Source organism: Sphaeramia orbicularis, chromosome 1 (assembly GCF_902148855.1).
Source record: "Sphaeramia orbicularis chromosome 1, fSphaOr1.1, whole genome shotgun sequence".
Taxonomy (NCBI): Eukaryota; Metazoa; Chordata; class Actinopteri; order Kurtiformes; family Apogonidae; genus Sphaeramia; species Sphaeramia orbicularis.
In genome coordinates this window covers 45,470,448-45,482,635 of record NC_043957.1, presented here as the reverse complement: position 1 = coordinate 45,482,635, position 12,188 = coordinate 45,470,448, and the positions used below count along the sequence as shown (strand labels likewise).

General features: G+C 35.5%; 1 protein-coding gene across 2 annotated transcripts in view; it reads right to left on the bottom strand.

The window, feature by feature from the left end:
• Window positions 1–6,330, bottom strand: part of acsl1a (acyl-CoA synthetase long chain family member 1a) — a 35,046-nt gene extending 28,716 nt beyond the window's left edge. The window contains exon 1 of one of the 2 annotated variants that reach the window (XM_030139264.1): window positions 6,231–6,330. The gene's annotated coding sequence lies outside the window, so the exon portion shown is untranslated. The remainder of the gene's footprint in view (window positions 1–6,230) is intronic. The other variant, XM_030139272.1, reaches the window with a different exon arrangement.
• Window positions 6,331–12,188: the final 5,858 nt, after the last annotated feature.

Sequence of the window (12,188 nt, the reverse complement as noted above, 5' to 3'; positions counted from 1 at the left end):
AATGATTTATTCATTCCATATCAATACCAATTTCTAAAGACTATTTTTGTTCATGGGGTAAAACCATCCAATTTGCCTGCTCTAAGTTATTATTACGACAACAAAAATCCACAACTGGGCATCCTCTATCATTATTTTTATCAAAAACAGACTTTGTTTATGTGCTAAATTTACATCCAACTTCCCTATGCACATCCTGCTCAATGACTTTCAACACAGAGTTTCTTCTCTCCTTAATTTATCAATAAACATGTTGATCTCTTACAAAAAAAAAAAAAAAGAAGTTTAAATCAAGAATAAATACTACCCATGTTCCATAAAGTCAGGACATTGTCTTAAATATAAATAATACTAATTATTAATTATATGTTTTTTTTCTCACATTTTGTCACTTAAGATATTTGATATGTTTTTCTCCTATATTGTGAATAAAATATGAGTTTAAGAGATTCACAAAGCACTGAATTGCATTTTTATTCACATTTTACACAATGTTCCAACTTTTTTTGGTCTTTTATTAAAGTTCAGTGTGTGATATTTAGTGACAAGTAGGAGACTGTAATGCACCTTAACAAACAATACCACTGGTTATACAACAAAATGGTTCATCCTCAGGAACTGGAAAATATGACTGTTCACTAATGACAACATAATTTTACACTGTTGCCCATGAAGTTGGAATGACTTCATTCTATATTTCTTACCTGTCAAGAACAAATCAGATGGCCACAGTCATTTCATGAGAAATGGACAACTGTGTATTATATCACATTTCTGCAGTGACATCTTGGACTGTTAAATTAGATCTACACTGGACCTTTAATCAATAATACAAATACACTGGATAATATAAATATAAATACACTGGACCTTTAATCAATAACATAAATAGTTGTTCTTTCCTGCATTGAGCGTGTCTCTTTGTACAGCTCATGCCATTCGTGTCATGCTTGGCTCAGATTCACTGAAGGCAAAAGGTAGTTGACACACACACACACACACACATAAACATACACACACACACACACACACACACATACCCATCCACCGCCGCCTCTTACTCTCCATACTTGGCCTGTGAAAATGACAGACCAATGGCAGAGCCAGATCACCGGTCACCCCACACCCGAGCACGTACAAGACACTGGAAAAATAGGGGAGAGGGTAAAGGGGGCATCTGGTTCATTTGACACATAACAGAAATGTCGAGAGGACAGCCCGCAGTGGCATGACTGCAGGCAGCTGTAGTTTAGAAAGAGACAAAACCACATCCAGGAAGTTAAAAAACACATGGCTGGTCAGTACAGTCACACTTGAAGTCCTCACAAGTGTTAAAGTTCCTCTTAATAGAGTGTTGCAATAACACTAAGCCGATCAGACAAATGAGAGCTTATTATTATTACCATAACCTTATCGCTTGAAGATTAACACACAGCCTTTCAACACACAAAACATAATCCCAAATGCAGGACACAGATTCCTCAGAGCAGTTAAATGATGCAGCCGAATGCGGTTTATATAATCTGTAGCATTGTTTTACTTTTACTATTTCTATGGGCGAGAGTATTATAATAGTATTCATATTAATAACTAGAAAAGCACTAGGAGAGCGCAGACCTCCGCCAAGCCACATCAGTGCCCCCCACCTCCAATCATCACCAAAACTGAATCATTTGTTCCTTGTGCCAGTATCAACATTTCCTGAAAATTTCATCAAAATCTGTCCATAACTTTTTGAGTTATCTTGCTAACAGACAGACAAACGAACCCCGATGAAAACATAACCTCCGCCGTCCTCGGTGGAGGTAATTATTATGACAAATGACAAATCACTATTTCAAAGTTTGAGTTAAAGTTGGAGAAACCTGATGGGTATCTGTGATTTGACAAAAAGAGACATTTATTTACAGTTACAGAGTATTCTTTAAGTCTTGAGGTTTAAAACTATTCTAATGATAAAACATCTAAATTGAAAATTTTGGATGTGCTCTAAAACTTGTCAATAATCGACGGCTATTTTGATTGATGTTTATTTTGGGTGGGAGTGACAGATTTATACTCGACTTCATAGAGATGCAGAACTAATGTTTATGGCACTGATTCTGCAGGAATGCTGCATATGTTAAGTCTAAAAAAGTGTTTAAAAAGTGTTAAAAATACAAAATATCTGATTTATATCTTCAGTTGTTTAGATATTAGGTCTTTGAAAAAGGGGTGTAACTATAAAAATATGTGGTATGGAAAAAGATTCCATTACTTTTGAACTACTCATGATATACGCATGCAATTTTCAGGATTTGTTCTAAGATACAATACATCTTGTGCAAAAGAAGACCCACAGTTGCATATTTGACCAATTACATTTGAAAACCATTGAAAGAAATTTAGTTTTTTCTTCAGAGTAGTTTTGACCTGATCAATGTACCCTCTCCAAATTATACGCCAGCCTTTAAAGGTCCTCTTTCTTCTTGTGAGTGTTAAAACAATCAAATAAGAAACAGCAAATACAATTTTTCATGTAGCAGCAGCACACCAACAAAGCAGATAGACGTCATCATCAACTACAGCCCTGCATCTGTCCATCAGCTCTATATCTATCAGTGATAGCCTGTTATAGATTATATGATAATATACCAAACATTTTTGTAATGTGTTGTACATTCAGTGACACACATTACAACATGCTATTCTGGTCTGATCTAAACTTCCTGGTCTGCAGAGGCAGTGCAGCAGCTCATTATTGATCTGGTTCTAAAAACAAAATATGTTGATATTCGAAGCTGATGCGTTATTGGATTGTGTTGCTGTATTTGCTGCCAATGCCTCATTGATAATTCAATAGTTTTACAAACAGTGCAGCAGGGTGAGGTTATATGAGTAGAGGGTTAATCGATATAATCCCATGTAAACATACACTAATGCCCCACAGTCATGTCAGGCATTAGGATGCTACAGAGCACCAGCACAGAGGGAAGTAGGTGAACGACATCTGAAAAGGGCTGAATGTTTTGATCCAGGCGACAAGTGGTAACAACTCACCCAGAGGGCAGGTGGGATTGTCAGAGATCACATGACTTGAGGGTGACACCTTTTACCTTCTCTTCAATCACATTCACCCAGTTTTTAGGACACAGTGTCTGACCTTGCATAAGACAACCTCATCTCAGACTGCAGTTCGTGACCCTCTCATGAAATCACACACTCCCGATCACATGGTCATCCAACGACAAATATACAGAGGAGGGTGGAGGATGGGATTGAAGAAATGGAGCAAAGGTTGCATGTCCGTCAACAGCTATTAACACAGCATCAGCATCACATGACCTTTAGGAGTCCAGGTCACATACCGTCAAACTCTTAGTCAGCCTGGGCAGGGGTTCAGTTTTCTTTGAGCGTAACACTTTTGTGTCACACTGAAATGTTTCATCAACTATATGACAGTTTCCTATGATATAATAATAATTCTAAAAGGACATTCACAGAAGTGGGAAGTAAAGGAATAATACTTTGTTACTCTACTTTTAATGAGTATCTATTTTTCTTTTCCTTTCCTTTTAAAACACAAATATCTTTTCTTTCCTCTCCTTATATTTTCACAAGACGGTTTGTTACTTTGTGTTGAATGCACTTGATGTGTATTATTTTAAATTTTGCATTACAGTGCACCTTCAAATCAAGACCAATTTCAACCTCTGACAATAATATGTACATACGAAAACTGCTCAGTGTAAAGAGCAGGGCTTATCTTAAAAAAAAAACAAAAAAAAAAACAGGCAAGCACACATAAAAACACATTATCCTGAATAAAAGTCAGAACAAAGCTTGCAAGCAGAAACAGATCACAAACACAAAAAGATGTGACTTGTGATGCAAGCTTTCCGTAATGGGACTCCGGAAGGAATGTCTTTCTTAACTGAATGATATTTTCCTTTTTTTTTTTTTTTTTAAATGATATTTTCCAAGAAGTTACACTGAGAAACATTTGGGAGAAACATCACCAAAGTTCAGTCCCCTCCCCAATGCTCCATTGAGGACTATTATCATTCAGTAGCGTTGTTAAGCCCCTCTTCTAATTTACTGTGTTCACATGACCCTGTTTAATTCAATTTAGTCGATTAGTGACGTTTGGAAAAGTCCAGCCCTGAGCTAAAACTCCTGCCTAACAGGCATCACATCAGAGCAGCTTTTCACTGTTTGACTGTAAACATCAGATAATTTAGTATTTTGCATACAATATGCCCCAAAACAAGCCGTCAGCTCCATGTGGGTATTCTCAAATGACCACAGCACAGTAATGACAGGGCACCAGTCTGCCCCCGGGTCACAAAACAAGTGAGCCTTTGTTTTCTTTTTGCAATGAAACCTGCTCCTGTACTCAAGGTTAAAACAATATGTGACTGAGTCCACATTACCCTTGTCTGCAGTGTATCAGAACATGTGACTTCACCATAAACACACGTTATTACTAAAAGAAAAACACCCTGGCTACATTCCACAGATTCCTGCAAGAGGATGTACCAGGAACAACTCTGAAGTTTGCCCCCACTTGAAGGAGAAAAGTCAACTGAAATTCAGCAAATACTGTTCAGGAAGCCCATACATATATCTGACACCATCCCCTTTTACTGCTAAACTTACAGTTAGGGATGTAACGATTACCGGTATAACGATAAACCACAGTAAAATTGCAGACGGTTAGTATTACCGTTTAAATTCTAATTATCATGATAACCGTGTTTGATCACTGCACTTTTAGGGGGAAAAAACCTATGTAAAGATATGCTTTTATGTCAAATATTTGAGTATAGTCTTAATTTATTATAATTTTGATTTTATACACTTAATACTTGGAACCAATATTAACTTCTAAAGTCTTTGAAAAGGTTCGTTAAGCATCTTCGTGTTATTTATGCAATAAGGTATATACATTTTTCAAATCGGATTTTAAATTTTTTTTTGTGTTTTCGGGGCCTTTTGTGTTGATATAGTAGGTTAAAGTGAAAAAAATAATAGACAGATGATATAGATGAAGTTGTGCTGAAAAAAAGATACCAAACATGGGTTTAGTAAACATTTGTTTATATAGCATATAAAGGCAAAATCAAAAGGACTGAAAAACAGCCAAAATAGAGCCTATTTTGGCCAAGACCCCTAAGGGTTAATACTTGAATGTTTCTGCCAAGAGAAAGTACAATGTGCCAATTATTATTATTATTATTATTATTATTATTATTTTTTTTTTAATACAACTTTATTAAATTATTTCAGTGTGTGTATAAGTACTTTCTGAACATTTTGAGCACAATTTCAATAATACCACGATAACCGTGATAATTTTGGTCACAATAACCGTGATGTGAAATTTTCATATCGTTACATCCCTATTTACAGTCTGCTTTTCTCTGAGAAGTTTAAAGCAAAGCACTCAACAAATGGTGTCAGATCTTCCTCTGCTGAATCTCACTGTTTTTCCCCCTTATATTATTACACAAGTGACCTCTACATACAATGACATATTCAGTGTAGAATCTAAAAAGTCAGTACTGCACTTTCCTAGAGTATTATCACATCTTGCATTTATCTGATTCAAATCGGTTTTCCATCTTCCATGCTCTGCTATAGTCATCTCAGTGCTATTTAACCCTACACTGTGTGCACATACAGAAGGCCTGCACACAGTCTATATTACAAAGCGGGGATGCCACGACATGAATGTGATAACTGTTGCACCCTTCCTATTTTCGACTCCTTAAAGTGTTATTTACTTGCTGCGGCAGCGACATTTGACTAGTAGGTTGCACAAAATAAGTTAGTGAGGCAAAGTTTGACAACAAAGTAGCTTTTTACACCCAGATAAATGACACTTGCTCCCTTCGTATCCATATCTTTTTCTTATTTCAGAGAACAGCTTCCTGTGGAGGCTACAGGAGTTTCACAGCGATGAAAAGCACATAAACACAGCATTAAAAAGGGTAAATATGTCATAATAATATGTCCACTGTATTCTAGAGGTGTAGCTTTAATGCTAACACCAAACATTTGGAGCTAAAAAGGTAAAACGTGGCTCAGGTCTATTTATAGGCAACAATACATAAAACCGAAAAGAAGCTTGTTTTCCTGACGACACTGCAACGCAACATGCGGCTAATAAACCTGGGAAGCAGTGAGTCGACACTACACGCTTCAGTATTTCTGTTTTCTCTTTTTAAATACTAAATGTTTCCACAAACCTGTGTGCCGCGGCAGATCCAAAGACTTAACCTGATTCTTAAAGAAGCAACAGCAGCAGCAGCAGCAGCAGGAGGAGCGGGCTACATTTTGTCAGATGTGACGCTCTCAGCCAATCAGAGACGGCCTCACGTAATGACTTTGCCCAAACTTTGAGCGGAGAGCTGCTATTGGTCAATACTTCATGACAGACACGGTTGTGCATGTTTGGCCCTTCAATGTCTGTATTATGATAGATTCATGTGAGTTAAAGCCACATCCTGTTATGCATATGAGATGTGTCACATTACAGGGTTTTGTAGCTCATAGATGACATAGAAATACACTGAAAAAACTGGAGATGAAGATTCAAAAAATAGGGTTGAAGATCCCCTGTTGGTCTTAACAATCAGAAGAAGAGTGGAATACTAGGGTGGTCCAAAAAATTTTTTTTTTTAAGATTCTCTAGATTAGAACCCTGCATTTGGTTCCATATCTGGCCAAATTACTTCGGTCCAAATTTTATGCAAATAAATTAATATTTAGAGGTTGCACAAGACATGTTAAGATTGCTCTATACTATAACATAACTAGCCAAATGAATAAGGCATATTAGAATAATTTGTAATTTCAGTCTCAAAATCAAACTGCAACTCGCATAAAAATGTTACTTAGAAAGTCCAGCCACCACTGTTGCTTTATTGAAATTACAAAAAATGTTCCTGTGTTCTTTGACAATTTGGAGCAAGTACTGTTTCTGATCTGCATTTTTCGTTTGGCTACAGTTGAAGTCTTGAATAAGCTTCAATCAATCAATCAAATTTTATTTATATAGCTCCAAATCATAATAAAAGTTATCTCATGACACTTTACATATAGAGTTGGTCAAAACCAGACTCTAAGCCAATTTACAGAAACCCAACAGAATCCTCCAGGAGCAAACCTTACCCCTTCGCCCTTCTTTCAGCAACATCATTGACAACTTTTCTGGAATGCACAATATTAGCAGCCTTCTTAAAGTCTTCATCATCAGCCCAGTCTTCTGGAGGAATTCTTAAGAATGTTTGAGGCAGATCCAAAGTTTCAAAGAAACACATCGTGCTGGTGGTGACAAAATCACTGATCTGCTTCCCTTCATAATCTGCTTGATTAAGGGCATCCCAATGCTTTAGTGGAACCTCTGAACCTTCATTTTCCATAATGTTGTGAACCATCAGCTGCTTCTGCTCTTGTGTGACACTGGAGTTGAAGAATGCCAGGCCAACCAATTCTTCACTCAAGTACCAAAGATGTCGGCCGAAAGCTGTTAAGGCTGCTTTCTTGACAATTGAATTTTCATACTGTGACAGCTTTTAAAGGAATGCCAAATCATTTTCAGGGGCTTTCGTTGGTGATGGGGCTTCAAACCAAGCTCTGATGTAGAGGCTTTGTGCAACCTCTAAAACATCTCCTTTTTCTTCCAATTTTTTTCCTAAATCATCTTTTGAATGCCAAAACCTAATGCAGGGTTCTAATTGAGGTTATCTGAAACTTTATTTTTTACCATGATTGTTGGACCAACCTAGTGGAATACACTGCGGTAGAGGTACAGATAGAGCACAGGTGTCAAACATGTGGCCCGGGGGCCAAATCCAGCCCACCAAAAAGTCCAGTCTGGCCCCTGAGGTGAATTTGTGATATGCAAAAATTACACTGAAGATATTAATCATTTTAGTTCAGGTTCCACATACAGACCAATTTAATCTGCAGTGGGTCAGATCAGTCAAATACTATCATAATAACTTATAAATACTCACAACTTCAAATTTTTCTTTTTGTAAATGTAAACATTTACATGTCATTTTATTGTATTTACACTAAAACAAACTATCATTTCAGATAAACACGAATATCCTGAACAAATATGCACATTTTGAAATGTCTGAAGTGTAATTTTACCAATATTCTGTCTGTTATTAAAGTTTTTGTGTATTTTTTGATCCACTGTATGTTGTAGTTACATGTGTAAATGATTAACTGAGACATAATATTGTTAAAATTGCACTAATTTTCGTAAGAAATTTCAGTTTGTTCATGTTATTCACATTATTTTAAAGGATAGTTGGTAGATGTGAACATTTTCATCGCATACTGTTTTCTCTCTAAAACATAGTGGGAAGTTTGGAGTTGACATTATTTATATATTATTATGATATTATTTCATTGGTCCGGCCCACTTCAGATCAAATTTAGCTGAATGTAGCCCCTGAACTAAAATGACTTTGACACCCCTGAGATAGAGGATGGATGTAACACCATCAACTCTAGCAATTAAGGATAAGGTTAAATGAGATAGAAATCATGTCGTCATTTCAGCGTTTACCCACTTAATCTGTGGTTGATGGTCCCAGGTCTCAGCAAAACAAATGTGGCACAATGAGTATCTTCTTTGTGCAGGACCATAAAGAATACATTACCAGTGTTGAAAAGTAGACACCAGGCATGTCTTTGTAACTTGTAAAAAAAAAAAAAAAAAAAAAAAAAAAAGAAAGCACAATATCATTGATCAAAGACATGTTCATTTTGTTCACTTATACAGGCTATAGTTCACAGTACATAGTATTTTCTCCCCTGCTGCTGCAAAAAAAAAGAGTTTTGAACAGGTGTTTTGTATGTATGTACCATTGAACATGTATTTTATTTGTTGATATGAGCAAAATTTTGCAAAATGATTAACAAAATGGACAGATATTGAAAAACAATTAACAAAGGAACAGAAACAGAAAAAAGACAAGCAGAAATTAACCAAACAAGCACCACAAACTAACCCCAAACTTAACTGCAACTCAACAAAATAAGCAACAAAGTCAATAAAAATGAACAAAATAAGCACAAAACATTCTTTTTTTTTTTTCTTTTTTCTTAAGCTAATGGAAAAGTTGGGCTGTGGATGTTTTCATGAAAAATTAATTTGCATGCTACCTCTTTTTTTTTTTTTTCATTTTTTTGTTCAGAAAATGGTACAATATAAAAAATGCCATAAATATCTGTTTAAGTAGTTTATGACTTGATCGGTTAATCAATAAATCACTGCAGCTCTGTTAAGAAACATCTTGGAAAAGCTGATAAATAAATGTAACGGATTAGGCGATTAACACATGCATTTCCAAGAGTAGGATATTAGTTTGTGCAGAGCATCATGTTTGTGGAAAACACATAAATAATAGATGTGAACCACTGAAGAATAATAACAACAATATGGGACTAATGCATGATATAAGAGAGGGCATAATGATGCTAAATGCAGCCACATATGGAAGAGAAATACTGTAGACATACCAAGATAAATTCACTTCAACAAACTACATTAAATCCTATTGTAAACATTAACAAAATATACTTATATATGAAAAGGTATTGTTCTGTCTTTAAGGACATTACTACTGAATTCTGCTAAAATACTTAAAAGTTTGACTTGTGTGACTGTTGCTAGTTTTCAAATGATCTGTCAGTGAACAAGGCTGCAGTATTTAAAATGTACCGCTAGAGGGAGACAGTTTCACGGTTAAAAACATCATTTTTTTCTTTTTTTTTTCTTTTTCTAAACAAATAATTTCAGATTTATACCTTTCACATGTCACACAGTGAGCACTCTCAACCGGTTTAGATGTGTGTATCAGATGATGATGAGATAATAGATTTATATTTATTTTTGTAAATGTAAACCGTTTTCAATGCCAGAAACAGTGTGTGTTGATTTAAGAAGTTTATGATTTAACTCTAAGACAGTGACTGCATTCACATAGTGCTCATCAGATTTATCAGAGGGAAAGTCGACCACTTTACACATTTAACCCTCCAGTATCTGGGTGCGCCTTTTAGGCACACTTTGCACTTTGTTTTAAAAAAACTTCATATTATTTTTCACAATTTAAATAAGGTTAGAATTCAAAAGTTGTTCATTTTTGCATGATCTTTAAAATTCTGGCCACCAACTAAAATTTGCACATTGTAAACAAAAGAAAATTACAAGACTAGCATCTGTCTCCCAAGTGTGCCTAAAATGCACTATTCCTTCCATTTGATATGTACAATTAGGGCTGACCTTGATTTACAAAAATAAAATCAAATTAAAGCAGAAAAATAAATCAATATATAATATTTAATAGTTGGATTTATAGGCGTGCATTTTACGCACACTTGGTGACAGATGCTAGTATTTTTGAACATTTGACCTAGCGCCAAAAATAATAATGCAAATTAACTGATGTTGCTGTTAATCACTGACATATGCTAGGCTGCAAAAATCAAATATGTGATCCACTTTTTATGTAGTATGTTGAAAAAAATTAATTTTTTGTGTTTTTTTACATCCGAAAAAAAATGGTTTGTTTACATTACAAACACGGCATTTAAAGGGTTAAAAATGTGACAGTTATTGAGTATTTGGTATTTTATTTATGGCTCAAGTTGATGAAATAGAAAAAAAGTGTAAAAGAATTAAAAACAAACTGTATGAAATTTTTTTTGACATTATTCCACAAGTGTGCCAAAAAGGCACACTTGGTGCTTAGTAAGGGCCTTGCTGGACAGGATACCGGAGAGTTTAGTAAATAAGTAAGTAAGTAAGTAAGTAAATTTTATGTATAGACCACTTTTCACAGACAGAGTCACAAAGTGCTTTATCAAATCAAAATCAAATCAAATTTACAGAAAGCCAACAGAATCCTCCAGGAGCAAACACTTGTGATTGGTGACAGTGGTGAGGAAAAACTTCCCTTTAACAGCAGAAACCTGGAGCAGACCCAGACTCCTGCTTGACCAGCTGGGGTTAAAGAGTGAGAGTAAAGGAGGAGAAAAGAGAGAGCGATAGAGACAGACAGAGAGAGACTGGGGGAGAAGGGGAGAGGGGGGAGGTAGTAGGGGGAGACACAAGGAGTACATGTAACACTGTAAGGTAGCAACTTTACATTGCGAAAAACGAATAAAACAGTACAAGCAAAATACGATTAGAATACCCAAAACACAAAAAAGTACCATTAAAAACACACTAACAAATTTTACCGTTAAATAACAGTAAAATAGTGGCAGCTAGAGTTGCCAGCATGCTACTGTTATTCTACAGTATCTCTACTGTAATCTGCAACTACAGTTTCTTACTGTAAAAAGTATTACAGTACTGGGCTCTATATAATGTACCTTTTACAGTAAAATACTGCTAGCCACAGTTGCTGCATTTTACAGTAACTACCGTATTCCAAGAAACAATATATTACTGTAAAACGTATTTAATGTAATATTTATGGAATAACACAGCGAAAAGCTAGAATTTTAACATTTCAATTTACATTTTAAAATATAAAATCATGAACATTGCTAGAAAAAGCTCAAACAAGAGATACCATAATTATATATAACCATGTAAATTGACATGCTGTTTAGTTTAACAGTGTCCACTTCGCAGCTAGCAAAGATGCTTCAACTGAAATTAGCTGCATGTTAGCTATATACGGTTAGCACCCCGAAATATGAACAGTATTATCACGCCTGATATACTGTGCAAGTTGTGTCCGGTGTTAACGCAGTTTATGGAGGAAATTTAATGTTTAATGAACCCAAAATACCACAGTTATGTTGATAAAATCACAATTACCTTTATAAATGACCAACTGGAGCAGAATGGAGTTCTGGCAGAGTTAGTAGAAGCATCAGCTGACCTCTGTTCCAGTGCTGTATAGGGTTAAGTCCAGGTGAAAATAGCCATCCTCTGTTATTTTCTCTTTTTATTTTATCCTTCTGCTTCAAAAAAGAACCACTTACCTCTGATGCAGCAAGTCTATAGTTAACATTGTTGGATTGAATCTTTTCTAAATGAGCTGGTGGGATGCCAGATAACTTTGTTCAGAGCAGTTCTGGGCTGATAGCAGTTAAGGAACTGAAGAAAATACAGTAGAATACTGTCAAATTTTGCAGTAGCTTACTGTTTTAAATTTGCACCTTAA